Source organism: Tursiops truncatus, chromosome 16 (genome assembly GCF_011762595.2).
Source record: "Tursiops truncatus isolate mTurTru1 chromosome 16, mTurTru1.mat.Y, whole genome shotgun sequence".
Lineage (NCBI taxonomy): Eukaryota > Metazoa > Chordata > Mammalia > Artiodactyla > Delphinidae > Tursiops > Tursiops truncatus.
Genome location: NC_047049.1, coordinates 22939981 through 22960151, shown reverse-complemented (window position 1 = coordinate 22960151; position 20171 = coordinate 22939981).

The window sequence follows — 20171 nt, the reverse complement described above, 5'->3', positions numbered from 1 at the left end:
AAAATGTTATATCTGGTCCCTGATATGTTAGTTCTTTATCATATACGATAAGCGTTTTTTTCCAGAAATGAATTGAGTGAATCTAATCTCTACCCTGCAGCCAAAATAAAGCTGTGCCTGTATACAGCCATTAATTCATTCTCCCGCCTGCAGGTACCAACCATTTGCAAAGCGTCTCGTATTAACTATTGCAAGAAAATCGAAGTGATTAACATCTGGGATGTTAGACATGACTTTAAATACTAACACCAGAAAGAGAAGACCCTTCGAAGATTATTATTAAACTATAACCTAAAATATCATTTAGAGGGTTACTGACAAATTTATGTGCTAGGAGCAAAAAAAATAGTTGAGCAGTGAATGATAGATGGAGGAATAGGGAATAAAATAAGAAAAGTACAAAGACAACAGTAGAAAGCTAAGGATCCTAAAAGACGGTAAGCAGTGAGGACAGAGTAGAGCTCTGTCCTGAGCTCTCCTGATGTATAACATCATGCCAAAAGCATGTCTGAGTTTCCAGGTGGGAGGAGGCAAGGCCTGGGGGGCTCTGCTTGGTATTGAAGATAAGGACTTTTCCAACTGAGGGACTGTGGGGAAAGTGGAAGGATGGACATTGCTTTTCTACTTGTTCAGACTGTTCCGAAGAATGGTCTTAGCACTTCTGGCTCAGTTAGTACAAAAGCAAAACAAAGTGACAGCAATGGTTACACGTCTAAGTCTGGGACTATATTTCTGTCATAGAGCACCCAATCTTTTTTTTTTTTTTTTTCTCATCGGTACGCGGGCCTCTCACTGTTGTGGCCTCCCCCCATTGCGGAGCACAGGTTCCGGACGCTCAGACTCAGCAGCCATGGCTCACGGGCCCAGCCGCTCCGCGGCATGTGGGATCTTCCCAGACCGGGGCACGAACCCGTGTCCCCTGCATCGGCAGGCAGACTCCCAACCACTGCGCCACCAGGGAAGCCCCACACCCAATCATTTTTGATGAAGCATGTTTTTGAGCCGGTGTGGTTCTCCTTCTCCTTCTCTCCCTCCCCCTCCTCCTCCTTCTTCTTCCCCTCCCCCCACTCCTCTTCCTTCTTCTTCAAGAATCCCAGCCTAGTCATCCAAGTCTAGGCATCTGATCAGTCCCTTTTTAAAATCATGTTACCTTATTTTTCTCACATTAAACATGTAGATGGTGAGACTTTGTGAGAAGGCGCTATCTTTAGCTTCCTTACTGTTCTTCTTGTATGGGGGGAGGGAGGCACATCAGGAAATCATCTGCGATTTGTATTGTAGATACTTCAGTCCCTTGATCTTGTATTTTCTATTCTTGACATACAGAGGAAAAGATAATGTGAAACCAGTTCTTTTATCACGGCAGGATTTTCTCACCTTGCAGTATGCAGCTTAGCTAATTGCTCATTCAGTACGGAGATGCTGGGGTATGTTACTACTTGAAAGTTGGGGCAGAGTATAGACGGTAAAGTTGCTGCGTACTTTGCTCTAAGTGGAAATCAGAAAGGGAGATGATTAATTTTCTTAGAGTTGCATTATCTGTTACTGGATTCTGTTTTCCTTTGTAGTTAACAGCCATAGTTTTTGTGCCAAGGGACTATGTGGTATACGTAAGGAACAGTATCTAGGAACAAAGTACATCTGGCATCGTAAGTAAGGCTCTTCATGGAGATTAGGGCAGAGATCTTCATGGCAAGAGATTTTCATTTTCAGACAGAGGAACTTTGTTCAAGGAGACTGAACCCATCCAATGTATGCTGAGTGAAAGCAATGTTGTTTATCCTGGAAGAAGTGTCCCCAGATTTACACAAAGGCATGCGTCTCAGAGATCTAGGTCCAGCTACAGTTAGGACCAGATCTCTGGCTGGAGCCTTAGCCTCAGTATGGGCTGAATGACTGAGATTTTACTGGGCTAGGCTGACTCTATACAAAAAATTATCGTGGTGCCAGGTTTTGGTATTGGGAATTAAGAAAGATCAATAGCAGCACATTTCTGAGTCTTGTGTCTGCAAGATTTCTTAGCCAACCATTACCTGGAGTCAGTGGTTAGTCCTAGGATGGTAGAAGCAAAACTCTACTGTCTTGACTTTGCATTTTCTCTGAATTTTCTCGTGACCATCTGGGCAATATTCTTTTATGGTACTTAGCCCTGGCTTCTCCCAGTTTCCCCCCTAAGATTCTGTGAAGTTTGAGAGTTGGTGCTTGCATCTTCACCATGTCCTGCTCATTATTAATGACACGTTAAATTCTCATGAAATGAATGAATGAATACATGAATGACTTCTATGTCGAAAAGCACTACTTACTGAATTCCCTCATTGAAAATGCAGAAAAAAGTAAGGTGATTTTCCTAGAGTCAACCAAGGTCTCCTGCCTTGCTGATTCATTTGTTTATTACCAGACATGTATTAGATACCAGGAAGAATGAAAAGATTGATTAACAGATGGTAAGATGTTTGCCACATTGAGGGCACATTTGAAAGGCGGTGTGAAGTAAATACAATGAAAAATAAAGTATGCTCTCTGCTTTTAAACAATCCTAGTCCAGTGAACTATGCAGGAGGTAAACACAGCATTCATTTAAAAGGTATTAATTATTATAACAGAGGTGCACCTGTGATGCTGTATGAACGCAGAGAGATAGAGATACCTCAGTCTCAGAGGTTTGGTGAGATTCTAAGAGGAATTAAAATAAGAGCTTTAGCCTTGGTCTTTGAAGGGAAGCTAACTTGGTAGAGGTGGGGGGTTTGGACAAGGAGACAAAATGGGCAAGAAGAGAGAGGCACAGAGAGTACGATGTTCAGTCCTACACAGTACACCATAGCAACTGAATGAATGAATGAATGAAGAAAGATCTGCTTTTCGTGGCCCATTAACTTTCCAAGGATCGCCTGTTGCATATGCGTAGCCATTAGAGAATTCTTTTCAGGGTGTTTCCCTATTATAGCCATTTGGAGATGTGAGAAATTACATTCAACAGCCTGGAAAGCTATCCTCAGAGCTTTCATTAGCATCTGTGTATAATCTCCTTGTACTGGTAAATATCTAGATTCCTATCTCCAGTCACTGTCCCCTGGTTTTAATGCTGACAAATAAAAACCAAGCACTCATCACAAAATAAAATATTTACCCTGCACCCTACCGTAAACAGAGCTATCGGAACGGTGCACATTTTAATGTGATGAGATAAATATCACAGGAATGGGAGGAGATAAACAATGTATTTTTTCCAGAACATAAAGATGTACTGGTGGTAATCAGAGGAAATGTGGGAGCAGCTTCTCCAGCTGGAAGGCTTCACAGTAAGATGGGTGTGATCTGTTGATGATTTTGGTAATTCGTTTTCCTTTCTTGCTATGTATGAGCAGTGCCTGTTTTCAGGAAATCTGGCAACAGCTTTATCCCTGTGTGCAGGACCCCAAGGTAGTCGTGGGGGTGGGTGTAATCCTGAGGAAAGAGAAGTTCTGGTCCTTCCCACTCTCATAATGTTTGTCCTTTACTATCTGCTGCTCTGAAGCCAGAGTGGACACAGACGACTAGATATTTTTTTAGTTCACTTTGGGCTTTAATCTAGAGCTGAAGAAAAAGCTACAGTAAATTCATACCAAACTATGATTCTGTAGTGCTCTGGCTCTGTAGGAATTTGAGGCCCTTCATGAAAGGAATCTTGGCCACTTCAGCTCTGCTCTTGTCTTTGAACCTCAATTTGCATTTCTCTAAGTAAGTCACATGGTTTCACAACGTCATGCTTTTGTGCATCCTGTTTTCTCCTGGCAAACCCCTATGCATCCTGCAAAACCTGAATCCCAGAGGCACAGATAAAACTGAACTCCTCCCTCCCCCATTCACATGGAGTGTTCTCACTACAGGTATGCATGGTAAACGAGGGCAGGGGCAGTGCTTGCCTTGTGAACTGCTCTAACTCCTGCATTTAGAAGAGCGCTAGCATAGAATAGATGTTCAAGAAGTGTTTGTTGAAATAATGAATTATCGGTGCTAGATCTTATCCAAAACATGGAGGCTTTAAGCCTGCTTTTGTGAATAAGCTGCCTTGCCCTTTTGGATAGGCTTAGGCCATATTCAGAAGCAGAAGTGTTTGGTGGAGTTCCCCAAACACTCCCTGATTTATTAAGTTTGCACTGGCTCAGGCAGCTGAGCGCTCCCCCGATATACTGCTGAGGTCCGGGATGACCGCATTACACATGCCCCTACCTTCTACTCCCCTCCCTCTTCCTGGTTTTGAGGAATATTGGTCAGATGAAATGTTGCCACTTTCAAAATGGTGAGAGTGAAGGATCAAAGCCTCTGAATGTTGTGCAGAGCTCTTTCCCCAACAACAGAAAAAAGCAAGAACAGAAGCAAAAGCAAAAGTTACACTCCCTCAAGAGCAGGCACTCACTGCATGTGTGCTCTGCAAAGGGCGGCAAGGTGACTGGTGTGTGGGACCTGCCATGTGCCCAGGTGTTCAACATCACGAGTGATGAGACAAGGAGGGAAGAAGGGAGTGAGGCCTGGGCTGCAGGAAAGATTCCTGGAGAAGGAGATGGGACAGAGCCAGGCTTGAAAAGAAAGGAAAGCCTCATCCATGGAGTGATGGGATTGTTCTCCAGGAAGGGGTTAAGTCTGGGAGCAAACGCTGAAGGCAGGCAGGCAGGCCCGGTTTGTCCCTAGGAGACAGATGGAGCACGCGTCCCTGCCACCAGGCAGGAGACAAAGAGGTGGCGACCTAGGCTTCAGATGCCAAGGTCAACCTTTTCAACTTTACCCAACACAGATCAGACCCAATTCTGTGCTGTCCTAAGCCCCTGTGCCCTCTCTGAGATGGACTCTTCAGTTGTTCTGGGAGATATTTCAGGAATATATTTACAGTTGCTTTTTCTTTTTTCTGAGTCCTTTGTGAATCCCTCCCCAGTGGTCCCAAGAGGTTAGTATCCTCGCTGATTCAGGAACAAACACCAGTAGCTGCTGTAGGCCGAACCTTGTCTGTAACAGCTGAAGCCAATATATAACTAAGTATCTAGAGAAAATCCATGGGTTTTGTTTGTTTGTTTGTTTTTCTGTTAAGCTCAGAGATGACCATGGCAGTTCTGGCCTGGGTCCTGAGAAGGCTGACTGTATCTTAAGCCCTGTTTTGATGAGAGGGGATGAGCATACAGGTTTATTCATTCTGAAGGTATTGATAGGAAAGTTTCCCTGGCCCCATGCTGAAATTCTGAACTGATAGCAGTGTCCACAGAAGCCCTGCGTGCTAATTCGTGGTGCAGCCAGAAAGCACACATTTTGAAATGCATTTTCAAGTCTGTGGTGTTGTGTGAAACATGATTAAACACATATGATCACCTCCGTAGATCTCAGTGACGGTTTAACTATTAGAGAATTTCACAGCATATATAATATTATCAAAATGAATCAATACCTTCACCTCAAGGCTGATTCCTCAATTACTATAACTACCAGTTGCTAATTGGAATGCTTTTTACACTCTGCTCTCCCTTCAGACTGTACACACTGTCCGTGTGAAAGCAGCCAAGGAGCACAAATAAACTGAGCATGAACAATTAGAGTATTCAGCTTCGGGTGATCTAAAGAGAGATGTGAGATGCCATTATATGGCATCGTGATTCTGAATCTCTGAGCTGAGGCGTGACTCTGGCTGACTGAATCTCTTCCTCCTGGCAGGAGTGGAAGATGGGCTTCTTAAAGACCTGAAGCAGTTCTAAAGGCTCCGATGTTTTCAAATGGTAATGAAGAGTTTCACCAATTTGCTTTACATAGCATCTAACAGAGCTATTATCAGCCTAGGAGTCACTCTGTGGGGCTCTCATTTAACGCTGTTCTCTTTAGGCAGAGAAGGATCTGGCTTTGAATGGTGATTGAAGGATGCTAAGCTTCGGTGACTACAGGAAGAGGTCTCACTTTACACTCTTATGTGGGCAAGTGACTCCAGCTGGAGGATCTCCTGTGCTCACACAGGGCTGCGGGAGCCTGGAGACCTCTCTCCTTTGCTCTGACTTTGCGTTTATGTTGAGACCAGTTTGCTGCCCTTTGAGGAGGCGATGCAATTGCAGGCGCAAAGTTAACTGAGCTCCAGTGAACAAAGAAATAAATGTGACTGTTTTCGGTGATCCTCTGAAGCAAAACAAATCAGGGATCCTTCACTGACTAATAACCAAGTGCGTCAATGGCTTTTACTCACCCACTGTTATGAAGTCAACCTTTTCTGGCAGCTCACAAAGCAACTGGGTGCTCACAATATAACCCAGCCTGGTGAATCATAAAATTTTGTCTATTATGATTAACATACTGGGAGTAAAGATTTATGTTGTTATTTTTGCTTTTCTCACCAGATTCCTACGCTGATTGAAACCCAGGGAAATACCAGTATCGGTTGGGCTGGGTTAGTGGTACAAACCTAAATGCCAGCCAAGGTTGGGTAGGCAAATGGATGAATATAGTGCAGGATTTTTAAAAACTCTAATATGTGTTGGAATCACCTGGGAATCTTGTTAAAACTCAGATTGCTGGGCCTCCCTTCCAGAGATTCTGATTGGACGGTTTGGGTGAGGCCAGTGAATTTGCATTTCTAACAAGTGTTGGGGAATCTGCTGGTCTGTGGACCACCCTCTGGGTAGAACACACATGCGTATAATGGACAGGGCTAAGAATATATGGCACTGAAGGGTCTGCTTCTCTGGAAGTGAAACGAATTAACTCTAGCCGGTATCTGTGCTGGGATAGAGGGCTCCGGTTGCGAAATCATCTGAATTTTGGTGAAATCTTACATTGCAGGCAACTAATTTGCTGTTCTTAAAATTCTTCTCATGAAGTATAAGACCCATCTGTTAGATAGGTGTGGTCAGTAAGAGACACTTGGCCTTGTAACATGTACTGGAGGAACGAGGGCATTATCTAGTGCTGTTAAATATTGGTTATAAAAGAATAAAACGGCCAGATTCTAAAAGCATGAAGAAAAATGTTAACTTTTACCATCTGATTCTCATAATTTAGATCTCCAACTGGCTCTTTCAAAACCCAAATTGGAGAAAATGCACACTGTTCTTTACAGGGAAAGAACATTCATACAACATGTGAACAAGGAAACTGTGCTTGGGCATTTCCTGGGTGCATCTCAATTAATTACTCTCAACTGAGACCTGGGCTCATTATGGGCATGAGCGGGATGTTGGCAAATAGTATTTCTGTTGTTGTTTCTTTTCTCTCTTTTTTTTTTTCTGTCGTCAACAGCAAGGCCAATTAGTGTATCTGGGCTGCATCAGGAAAGTGTGAGCTGCAAGAGGAGTGACATTCCAAAAAAGATTTCTTTTCAAGCTCTGTGTCTTTAGGAAGCTTCCGTGCAGTGACCTTATACTTGGAATTCAGCTTTCAGATGGTATATCTAGCATTAAAGGTGACAGGGAAAATAAAAGTCTTCCTTCCAAAGATGGTGTGTGCCTTTGGCAAGGGTTACAGATGCGACGTCTTTGAACATCCTTCTTCTTGATGGCTCTGTGGCTGAAAATGGGCAGAGAAGAGAGGAAATCTGCAGTGAGCTAAAGATGTTTTCAGGGTAATGATTGTCAAATCCTGTACCTCTTGAATGCAGAACAACTGTGGGTTTCATATTTACACCTAAATATCTGGTTTACTTACCATCTTGTTCCTTCCCTCTCCTACCCTGTTATATCTGTGTGGACATAGGATAAAAAGGAGAAAACGTGTTAAAAGAAAAAAAATGTAATATACCCCGGCCTCATCTAAACTAGTGATTTTTGAGACTAGAAGTAACTCATTAACTCTTTTTCTTTTTTTAATAAATAGATCTTTATTGGAGTACAATTGCTTCACAATACTGTGTTAGTTTCTGTAGTATACCATAGTGAATCAGCCATATGCATACATATGTCCCCATAGCCCCTCCATCTTGAGCCTCCCTCCCACCCTGCCTATCCCACCCCTCTAGCTCATCACAAAGCACCGAGCTGATCTCCCTGTGCCATGTGGCTGCTTCCCACTAGCTATTTTACATTCAGTAGTGTATATATGTCGATGCTACTCTCACTTCACCCCAGTTTCCCCCTCCCACCCCGTGTCCTCAAACCCATTCTCTATGTCTACATCTTTATTTCTGCCCTGCAACTAGGTTCATCAATACCAATTTTTTTTTCTTTTTAGATTCCGTATATATGCATTAGCATACAGTATTTGTTTTTCTCTTTCTGACTTATTTCACTCTGTGTGACAGACTCTAGGTCCATCCACCTCACTACAAATAACTGTTTCGTTTATTTTATGACTGAGTTCTATTCAGTTGTATATATGTATCATATCTTCTTTATCCATTCATCTGTTGATGGACACTTAGGTTGCTTCCATGTCCTGGCTATTGTAAATAGAGCTGCAATGAACACTGTGGTACATGACTCTTTTTGAATTATGGTTTTATCAGGGTATATGCCCAGTAGTAGGATTGCTGGGTCGTATAGTAGTTCTATTTTTAGTTTCTTAAGGAACCTCCATACTGTTCTCCATAGTGGCTGTATCAATTTACATTCCCACCAACAGTGCAATTTACATTCCCACCACACCCTCTGCAGCATTTATTGTTTCTAGATTTTTTGATGATGGCCATTCTGACTGGTGTGAGATGATATCTCATTGTAGTTTTGATTTGCATTTCTCTAATGATTAATGATGTTGAGCATTCTTTCATGTGTTTGTTGGCAATCTGTATATCTTCTTTGGAGAAATGTCTATTTAAGTCTTCTACCCATTTTTGGATTGTGTTGTTTGTTCTTTTGATATTGAGCTGCATGAGCTGCTTGTAAATTTTGGAGATTAATCCTTTGTCAGTTGCTTCATTTGCAAATATATTCTCCCATTCTGATGGTTGTCTTTTGGTCTTGTTTATGGTTTCCTTTGCTGTGCAAAAGCTTTTAAGTTTCATTAGGTCCCATTTGTTTATTTTTGTTTTTATTTCCATTACTCTGGAAGGTGGGTCAAAAAAGATCTTGCTGTGATTCATGTCAAAGAGTGTTCTTCCTATGTTTTCCTCTAAGAGTTTTATAGTGTCTGGTCTTACATTTAGGTCTTTAATCCATTTTGAGTTTATTTTTGTGTATGGTGTTAGGGATTGTTCTAATTTCATTCTTTTACATGTAGCTGTCCAGTTTTCCCAGCACCACTTATTGAAGAGGCTTTTTCCATTGTATGTTCTTGCCTCATTTTTCATAAATCAGGTGACCATATGTGTGTGGGTTTATCTCTGGGTATTCTATCCTGTACTACTAGTCTATATTTCTGTTTCTGTGCCAGTGCCATACTGTCTTGATTACTGTAGCTTTGTGGTATAGTTTGGAGTTGGGGAGCCTGATTCCTCCAACTCTATTTTTCTTTCTCAAGATTGCTTTGGCTATTCGGGGTCTTTTGTGTTTCCATATGAATTGTAAATTTTTTTGTTCTAATTCTGTGGAAAATGCCATTGGTGGTTTGACAGAGATTGCATTGAACCTATAGATTACTTTGGGTAGTATAGTCATTTTCACAATATTGATTCTTCCAATCCAAGAACATGGTATATTTCTTCATCTGTTTATGTCATCTTTGATTTCTTTCATCAGTGTTTTATAGTTTTCTGAGTACAAGTCTTTCACCTCTTTAAGCAGGTTTATTCCTAGGTATTTTATTCTTTGCGTTGCAATGGTAAATGGGATTGTTTCCTTAATTTCTCTTTCTTATTTTTCGTTGTTGGTGTATAGGAATGCAAGAGATTGCTGTGCATTAATTTTGTATCCTGCTACTTTACCAAATTCATTGATTAGCTCTAGTTTTCTGATGGCATCTTTAGGATTCTCTATGTATAGTATCATGTCATCTGCAAACAGTGACAGTTTTACTTCTTTTCCAGTTTGTATTCCTTTTATTTTTTTTTCGTCTCTGAGTGCCATGCTAGGACTTCCAAAATTATGTTGAATAAGAGTGGTGAGAGTGGACATTGTTTGCTTTCTCCTGATCTTAGAGGAAACGCTTTCAGTTTTTCACCATTGAGATTGATGTTTGCTGTGGGTTTGTCATATATGGCCTTTATTATGTTGAGGTAGCTTCCCTCAATACCCACTCTCTGGAGAGTTTTTATCATAAATGGGTGTTGAATTTTGTCAAAAGCTTTTTCTGCATCTATTGAGATGATCATATGGTTTTTGTTCCTTAATTTGTTAATGTGCTGAATCACATTGATTGATTTGCATATATTGAAGAATCCTTGCATTCCTGGGATAAACCCCACTTGATCATGGTGTATGATCCTTTTAATGTGCTGTTGGATTCTATTTGCTAGTATTTTCTTGAGGATTTTTGCATCTATGTTCATCAGTGATATTGGCCTGTAGTTTTCTTTTTTTGTGACATCTTTGTCTGGTTTTGGTATCAGGGTGATAGTGGCTTCATAGAATGAATTTGGGAGTGTTTCTCCCTCTGCAGTTTTTGGGAAGAGTTTGAGAAGTATCAGTGTTAGCTCTTTAAATGTTTGATAGAGTTTGCCTGTGAATCCATCTGGTCCTGGACTTTTGTTTGTTGGAAGATTTTTAATTACGGTTTCAATTTCATTACTTGTGATAGGTCTGTTTATATTTTCTAATTCTTCCTGGTTCAGTCTTAGAAAGTTGTACCTTTCCAAGAATTGGTCCATTTCTTCATGCTTTTCCATTTTATTGGCATATAGTTGTTTGTAGTAGTCTCTTATAATCCTTTGTATTTCTGTGGTGTCTGCTGTGATTTCTCCTTTTTAATTTCTAATCTTACTCATTTGAGTCCTCTCCCTTTTTTTCTTGATGAGTCTGGCTAAGGGTTTATCAATTTTATTTATCTTTTCAAAGAACCAGCTTTTAGTTTTATTGATCTTTGCTATTGTTTTCTTCATTTCTATTTCATTTATTTCTGCTCTGCTCTTTATGATTTCTTTCCTTCTACTGACTTTGGGATTTCTTTGTTCTTCTTTCTCTAGTTGTTTTAAGTGTAGGGTTAGATTGTTTATTTGAGATTTTTCTTGTTTCTTAAGGTGAGATTGAAGTGCTATAAACTTCCCTCTTAGAACTGCTTTTGCTGTGTCCCATAGATTTTTGGTCATTGTGTTTTCATTGCCATTTGTCTGTAGGTATTTTTTAATTTCTTCTTTGATTTCTTCAGTGATCTCTTGGTTATTTAGTAGCACACTGTGTAACCTCCATGTATTTGTGTTTTTTACAGTTTTTTTCCTGTAATTGGTTTCCAGTCTCATAACATTGTGGTCAGAAGAGATGCTTGATACTATTTCAGTTTTCTTAAATTTTCTAAGGCTTGATTTGTGACCCAAGATGTGATCTATCCTGGAGAATGTTCTGTGTTCACTTGAGAAGAAAGTGTATTCTGCCACTTTGGGGTGGAATGTTCTATAAATATCAATTAAATCTATCTGGTCTACTGTGTCATTTAAAGCTTGTGTTTCCTTATTTATTTTCTGTTTGGATGATATGTCCATTGGTGTAAGTGGGGTATTAAAGTCCCCTACTATTATTATGTTACTGTCGATCTCTGTTTTCATGGTTGTTAGCATTTACCTTATGTATTGAGGTGCTCCTATGTTGGGTGCATAAATGTTTACAAATGTTATATCTTCTTCTTGTATCGATCCTTTGATCATTATGTAGTGTCCCTCCTTATGTCTTGTAACAGTCTTTATTTTAAAATCTATTTTATCTGATATGAGTATTGCTACCCCGGCTTTCTTTTGATTTCCATATACATGGAATATCTTTTTCCATCCCCTCACTTTCAGTCTGTATGTGTCCCTAGGTCTGAAGTGGGTCTCTTGTAGACAGCATATATATGGGTCTTGTTTTTGTGTCCATTGAGCCAGTCTGTGTCTTTTGGTTGGGGCATTTAATCCATTTACATTCAAAGTTATTATTGATATGTATGTTCCTATTACCATTTTCTTAATTTTGGGGGGGTTTGTTTTTGTGGGTCTTTTTCTTCTCTTGTGTTTCCCGCCTAGAGAAGTTTCTTTAGCACTTTTTCTAAAACTGGTTTGGTGGTTCTGAACTCTCTTAGCTTTTGCTTGTCTGAAAAGGTTTTGAGTTTTCTGTCGAATCTGAATGAGATCCTTGCTGGGTAGAGTAATTTTGGTTCTAGGTTTTTCTCTTTTATCACTTTAAGTATATCCTTCCACTCCGGTCTGGCCTGCAGAGTTTCTGCTAAAAAATCAGCTGATAACCTTATGGGGATTCCTTTGTATGTTATTTTTTGTTTTTCTCTTGCTGCTTTTAATATTTTTTCTTTGAATTTAATTTTTGTTAGTTTGATTAATATGTGTCTTGGTGTGTTTTTCCTAAGGTTTATCCTGTATGGCATTCTCTGTGCTTCCAGGACTTGGGTGACTATGTCCTTTTCCATGTTAGGAAACTTTTTGACTGTAATCTCTTCAAATATTTTCTCAGATCCTTTCTTTCTCTCTTCTTATGGGACGCCTGTAATTTGAATGCTGGTGCATTTAGTGTTGTGCCAGACGTCTCTGAGATTGTCTTCATTTCTTTTCATTCTTTTTTCTTTATTCTGCACCTCAGCAGTTATTTCCACCATTTTGTCTTCCAGCTCACTTATTTGTTTTTCTGCCTCAGTTATTCTGTTATTGATTCCTTCTAGTGTATTTTCCATTTCAGTTATTATATTGTTCATCTTTGTTTGTTTGTTTTTTAGTTCTTCTAGATTTTTGTTAAACATTTCTTTGATTTTCTCAATCTGTGCCTCCATTCTGTTTCCAAGATTCTGGATCATCTTTATTATCATTTCTCTGAATTCTTTTACAGGTAGATTGCATATTTCATCTTCATTTTTTTGGTCTTGTAGATTTTTACCTTGCTCCTTCATCTGGGACATATTTTTTTGCCATCTCATTTTTTTTTTTTTTAATAAGTGGGATTGTGTTGCTGTCTTACTAGTTGTTTGGCCTGAGGCTTCTAACACTGGAGTTTGTAGACTGTTGGGTAAAGCTGGGTTTTGGTGTTGAGACGAGGAGCTCCATGAGACCTCACTCTGATGAATATTCCATGGAGTCTGAGGTTCTCTGTTAGTCCAGTGGTTCGGACTTGGAGCTCCCACTGCAGGAGCTTTGTCCTGACCCCCATCTCATGAACCAGGATCCCACAGACTGCTTGGGGTGGCAAAAAAACCCCAAAAAGAGAACAGTAACAAAGTAAGAAATAAAATTAGACTAGAAAACTAACAAGTATGTTAGAAAGAATATAAAAATAAAATTATAGATGAATCAACAACCAGAAGGTAGAACAGTACCATAATAGTAAAAAAGAGGAGGAGGGAAAATAAAAAAAGTAAAGGGTGGGGGAGGCTGTGGCTGTGGAGGGCGGGGCCTAAGCAAGGGTGAGGTTCGGGCAGCAGACGGGACCTATGCTTAGGACCCACAGGGCTGGAAAATGGCTGGTGGGTGGGGCTTAGGCTCAACAGAACAGAAGTGGCCCAGGTGTGCCCCCCCCACCCCTGGTCTCAGAGTGCAGGAAACCTCACCTGGGATCCCAGCAGGCTTCCTGGGCTCAAGTTGGTGAGGCAAACACCCTCCTCTCCTCTCCTGCTCCTCTGGTCCCAGAGGGCCCCTCCCACCTGCCTCTCCTGATTTCCCTGGCTTCAGGGGTGCTGATCCTGTCTGGCCTCCACTTCTCCTCCCTCCACATCCTACCAGTTCACTTGGGGGTTCCTCCCATCTCCTTGGGCATCAGGGTCCCCCACCAGCAGCTGGCAGGCACCCTAGTTGTGGGGAGACTCTAACTCAGCATCTTCCCCCACCCAACTCATTAACTCTTGCTGGTCCCAGACATTTCCCCCAGCTCACCTTGTTTTATTAGCCAAGAATAACAGAAGGCAGAAGGATGACATGTCCTCCTTCCAGTACACTGTCCCTACCTGAAGGGTTTCAGATGTCTCGAAACATGGCTGGTTACAGGTCATTATCATTATTTCAGCAACGATTCATTCACTGTCTGGGGTGGACTGGGAACTGGAGACAGGGACAAGAAATGCCCCAAAACATGTTTAGATTTATAGTCCTTCAGATAATTTGCTGCTCACCAACACTCATCTCTTATTACTCAGGCCATTTCTGGAATATTCACAGTGCTCCCATCTACCCATCAGAAAACCTCACTGACTAATTGTATCTCCTCCTTGAACCTTTCCATGGCTACCTAGGCTAATATTCCTCTGTAGTTAGGTAATTCAGTAGAGCACACATTAGAATGAGACCATCACGGGTTCAATTCCTGACACGTCAGCTAATAAGGAGTTATATGCCCTTAAGCAAGTTTTTCACACTTAAAAGCCTATTTCTGAATTTCTGTGGTCAGCTTGACATCATTACCAGCTCCTTCTACATTGTCCTCTGCACAGCAGGTGAAAGTCTGGAGCAACATGAGCTAGAAGCCTTTCCCCTGTATGATTCCAAGTTCAATTTTACTACGTTTGTAAGATTGGGACATTCAGTATTCTCATTCAGTGCTCTTATTCTCTGGTGGCAGTTACAGGCAGAAACATGGGCAGACGTGAAGGCTGTAGCAGCCTTGTAGGGTGCTGGGAGGAGCCCCCGGGAAGGTCTGAGACAGTGGATCGTTTCAGCAGGCTTTTCCCTGTGATTGCTGATGTTTTTAGCACCTTTAGAGTGAATATCTTGCTTTGGCACCACAGATGGTGAGATTCTATGCACAGGTTTTCTGATTTGGGGACTTTGCTAGTGGCTTCCTTGCTTTTCATTCCTTTTTCCAGAAAGATGTGCCAGTGGTAGTACAAGCCTCTAATTCCTATATACAGATATTTTTACTTGGACTAGCTGGAGGGTCTTCAGTTTCCTTCACCAAACCTTGAAGGGTACAAATCCTCGATCCCTCATTAGTAAAATAGAGATTAAAAACATACCAACCAATCTGGCTATTGTGAGAAAGGAATAAAACCCTGCACGTGAAGCGCCTAGCGTGGCTCCCAGAACTCCACAAACAGCACATTCCTTCTTGATTTCATAGCGCAAAGCACCTGGGGCAAAGCTGTAGTGCTAGTGCACAGAGGCTATGTTTATTAATACAGTGCTCAGCTCAGTTATAGTCAGACCACAGGCGCTGAATAAGTAGTAACTGATAGGGTGATTCCTGAATTTCGCTAAGGTAATTTCTAGCACATCTGCTACTGTCTTCATGTCACAGGGAAGGAGTCCTGGGGGAGTCTTCCAATGACTCATTGTAAATCACATCAATAATTCTTGGATTTGGCAACAAATCACCCCAAATTAAGGCTAATAATATCATGTTTCCTAAAGCCAACAGCATAATTACATATTGCTATCTTCTAACATAATACATGGGTTATGACTGTGGATTTAAGCTGTGTGCAGGATGACAGCAGCTGGTCCCAGGACCGTTTTGGAGGTGGAAATGGGCTTTTGGGCACCCACAGGCATCATTCTATCATTCTAGTCATTAGTTGATAAAGAGAACAGTAGAGATAAATATTGTTACTTCTTATTTCTCTATAGAATTGAAAACAGTGACTCCTTTGTGCTTTCCAAAATGTAACAGCTGTGATTTGAGCTAACTTCTTTAAGGGATCTGCATTTAGGGATTATTAATGGGGCACACTGTCTCCTCTGTGGTGTGAACTAGAGAAGCCAAGGAGATAAGTGTTGGGGTACCAAGAATGACACCATCGTTGTTGGGAGCAGACTCTTTGGCTTGTTTGCCCTCTAAGTTGAGGTCAAGTTCCCCTGGAGTAAGCTCTCTGAAAGAGAACTATTTTTCATTTCCTTATGTGTGTATGTTGCCTGGCCGTGATGCACTGTCCCCAAAGACACATCATCTCTGATCAGCACCATTCGGTGTCTGCTATCCTGCACAGTAATACGATGTCTAAAACACAGTCTCTGGAGTTAAACTGACTTGGTTTAAATATTGCCTTTGCCAGTGATAGCTGTGTGACTTTGGGCAAGCAACATAACCTTTCTGTGCTAGAGTTTACTAACATAGAAGAAAGACAATGTGGGGATATTGATAGCAACTGTGTCAGAGGGCTACTGAGAGAATATAGAAGATGTAGAATAAAGAAGATATTTATTGAAAGTCTTTAGCAGCATCTTCTACCTTTGTTATTATGGTAGACACTGCATATATAAAGCAGCTTGCATTCTTTTATAAATACTTGACATATTCTAGTAACTTTGCTAATCATGTAGGAAGATAAAATGTGAGTATATGTGGTTTACAGTCTCTGGTCTCGTGGGCTCACATCTAGTGGGGAGGATGTGGCCTGCATGTAAAAACTCAAAGTACGAGGCAGAAAATGTTAAGTACTTTACATTTTAATAGGGAAACAGAAATGTGGATGCATGTCAAGGAAATATCAGTGGAAGAATGCCTCAAAAGGTGGATACAATTTAGACATGCAGAGGTGACCAGTGGTACAGAAACAGAAAAAGGCTTTTGGGCAAAGGGATTGGAGCCAATAAGTGCAGCAGCACATAGAAACAGAGGGAGCATTCAGCTGGATGGGGCTGGCTCCTGAAGGGCAAGTTGAACAAAAATATGCCACAGAAAGATCAATTAAGCAGCAATGGATTATAAAGTGTTAACTGTGGAAGTTAAGGAGCAAGGTACTATTAAAATAACCCAGCAGTTTATTGTTATGAACGTCATTTATCAGAAATACAGTGAGCACAGTGCCTGTCACAAAATGAGTGCTCAGTGATGTCTACTTTTCGTCACTGGGTCTAACTACTTCACACTCGATACACATGAGATGGTTAATTTTATGTGTCAACTTGACTGGCCGTGGGGAGCCCAGTTTAATTATTTCTGGGTGTGTCCTTGAGGGTGTTTCTGGGTTAAATTAGCATTTGAATTGGTGGACTCAGCAAAGTAGACCCCTCTCCCAATGTGGGTGGGCATCATCTAGTCCCTTGAAGGCATGGATGGAACACAAAGAGGAAGGAGGAATTTCTCCTTTTTTCCTTTGCCCACTTCTTTTTTTTTTTTTTTTTTTTTTTTTGCGGCACGGGGGCCTCTCACTGCTGTGGCCTCACCCGTTGCGGAGCACAGGCTCCGGACGCACAGGCTCAGCGGCCATGGCTCACAGGCCTAGCCGCTCCGCGGCATGTGGGTTCTTCCCAGACCAGGGCATGAACCCGTGTCCCCTGCATCGGCAGGCGGACTCTCAGCCACTGTGCCACCAGGGAAGCCCTGCCCCCTTCTTGAGCTGGGACATCTCATCTCATCTTCTGACCTGAGACCAGCATTTACACCATTGGCTACCCTGGTTCTTGGGCCTTTATACTTGGACTGGTTTTCCTGGGCTTCCAGCTTGCAGACAGCAGACTGTAGGACTTCTCAGCCTCTAAAACTGCGTGAGCCAATTCCTCATGATAAATCTCTGGCTAGAAGATAGACAACAGATAGATAGATAGATAGATAGATAGATAGATAGATAGGTGATTGATAGATCTAGACATAAATATAGATACAGATATAGATATGCATAGAGATCCACAGGCATTCTGTTGGTTCTGTTTCTCTGGAGAGCCCTGACTAATACAACACATTATCTCATTAAGTTCTCACACCTACCCTATGAAGTAGGTATTATCTCTATCTCCATTCTACAGGTGGGAAAATGAAAGTTAACGAAAGTAAAGAGCTTGCTTACACTACACAGGTAGTAAGCGACAGACCTGGCATTTGAACCCAGAAAGTCAGAAACCAAAGTTCAGGATGCTGTATACGGCCTCCTGTGATCTGTCTGCTTTAGGAACCAGCAGTCCTGGAAAAGACGGACATGCAGAATATGTTCTGTGTATGTGATAAGAGCTACAGGAAGACTCTGCAGAAGGGTCTGCCAGAGAACATGAGAAGAGAACAGGCGCCTTTCTGAATGAGGTGAGAGGGACTTCCCAGAAGGAGTGTCACTACAGCTGAATCTTGAGGACTGTTTAGTTCTTGACAGCTGTGAGTGTCAGGGAGCAAGATGATGCCAGAAAAATACAGGAAATATCAAGAAGACATGTTCATGCATCCTTGGTAGCGGGCTCAGTCACCATCTATCAAAACATAAGTGATCCATGCCTCTTCTATCTGTAACTTCACTGATTGCAAAAGGGTGAAAGAAAAATGCACAAAATGCTTATCTGAAATATTGTCTTAAATTAGGAAAAAATAGAAATTATATAAATGTACAGCAACAATAATATCATGAAAGTGATATAACAATACCATCAGTCATTAAAAGGGAAGATAGATACACATCTACAGACAATCATTAAGTGACAAAGAAAGGTAAAGGTAATCTTGTGTATGTAAAATTGGACACAGGTATGCCGTTGGTATAGAGAATAACCTGGAAAGATTTCACCAAAATATCAAAAGTGGTCATCTCCAGGTAGTGAAATTTGGGAGGAGTTTTAGTTTCTCCTTTTACTTTTCTAAATAGCTTGCATGTTTTCAATAGACACGTGTCCCAAAAATTCAGGTATTTTAAAAAAAGAAACGAAGAAGCTTGAAAGACCAGACAACTTAAGTAGTAAGCAAAAGAATTATAGAATAGGTCTGTTGGCATGAGGCAAGAAAGTGGAAAGAGCAAAGACTGGAAAAAAAAAGTGCCCTGATGTGCCCCATTTCTTTCTTTTTATACATATAACTGATGGCTTGGGTGACAGTGTGGTTTAAGGAAGTGGTGTGGTTCAAAGCTGTGAAAGATCATCTGTTTGGGAGATTTCAGAGCTGTGCTCCCACAGACTTAATTCTTCAAGGCAGTGCTACGCTCTTGTGGGCCCAGTCACACTGATGAATCACAGTGGGCTGTAGGGGTGCAGGTGTATCCATCCTTCAGGCTTCGGGTTGAACGTGCAAGGCTTGTGAGAGTAGAAACCCCTGGACCAGGAGCCACTGGCAATGGACGGCCTCATCGTTTACCCTAATATGCCATTAAAATACTTTCTTCATTGTAAGCTGGGAGGTGAAAAATAATTGGGAGCCCTGCCTAAAGAGATTATTCTATGTGGTCCATTGTTCTTTGAAAAGAGTAACTGGCACTCGGGGAAGTTTAAAGATTTTCCAAAGTCATATAGCTCATTGGATAAGTAAATCAATCATTTATTAAAGTAGATGTAAAATGGATGGACCAAGAGATTATCATACTAAGTGAAGTAAGTCAGACAGAGAAAGACAACTATCATATGATATCACTTATATGTGGAATCTAAAAAAAATGATACAACTGAACTTATTTACAAAACAGAAACAGACTCACAGACTTAGAAAACAAACTTATGGTTACCAAAGGGGAAACAGGGGTGGAGAGGATAAATTAGGAGTGTGGGATTAACAGATACACACTACTATATGTGAAATAAACAACAAGAAAGTACTGTATAGCACAGGAAACTATATTCAGTATCTTGTAACAACCTATAATGGAAAAGAATCTGAAAAAGATTATATATACATATATACATATATATATCTCAATTACTTTGCTGTACACCTGAAACTTAACACAATATTGTAAATCAACTACACTTCAATAAAAATAAATAAATTAGAAATAAGGATATGGGCAAAAAAAAAAAAAAGAACCCAAACATTGAAATACAATCAGAATAGAAGAGCACACAGCAAAGAAACTGAATTCTAGAAATGATCTATTCTGACAAAGTAAGTTGCCTCACTGCTTTTCAAGGAAACTGCCTCTCTGTATCTGACACAGATTACTGGCGATAGAATTATCAACACTTATAAAAAGAATAGTTAGAAATTCAAGCTCTTAGCCTAGTGCATCCGACAGTGTAGTTTTTACCTACGTGGTCGTCTAGGTCTGTTTTTTTTGTTTTCATTTTTTAACCATCTCTCTATAAAGAATCTTAATCTTCGTGGTGTTGTCTTCTATTGGAAGGTTCAATTCCAACTATTGATTAGTTATGATATTTATATCCACTTTTGTCTTCAGGACAGCACTGGGATGTTGCACTCATGATGAACTCACTTGGGGCACAGCTGCCAGTCAGTGACATGGATTAGACCACTCAAAGTGGAAGCAGTTTGGGAGATAAAGTGCTCACTTTGAGTGGCTGCTAGTGTGTTTTGTGAGGCTCAAGTTCATTT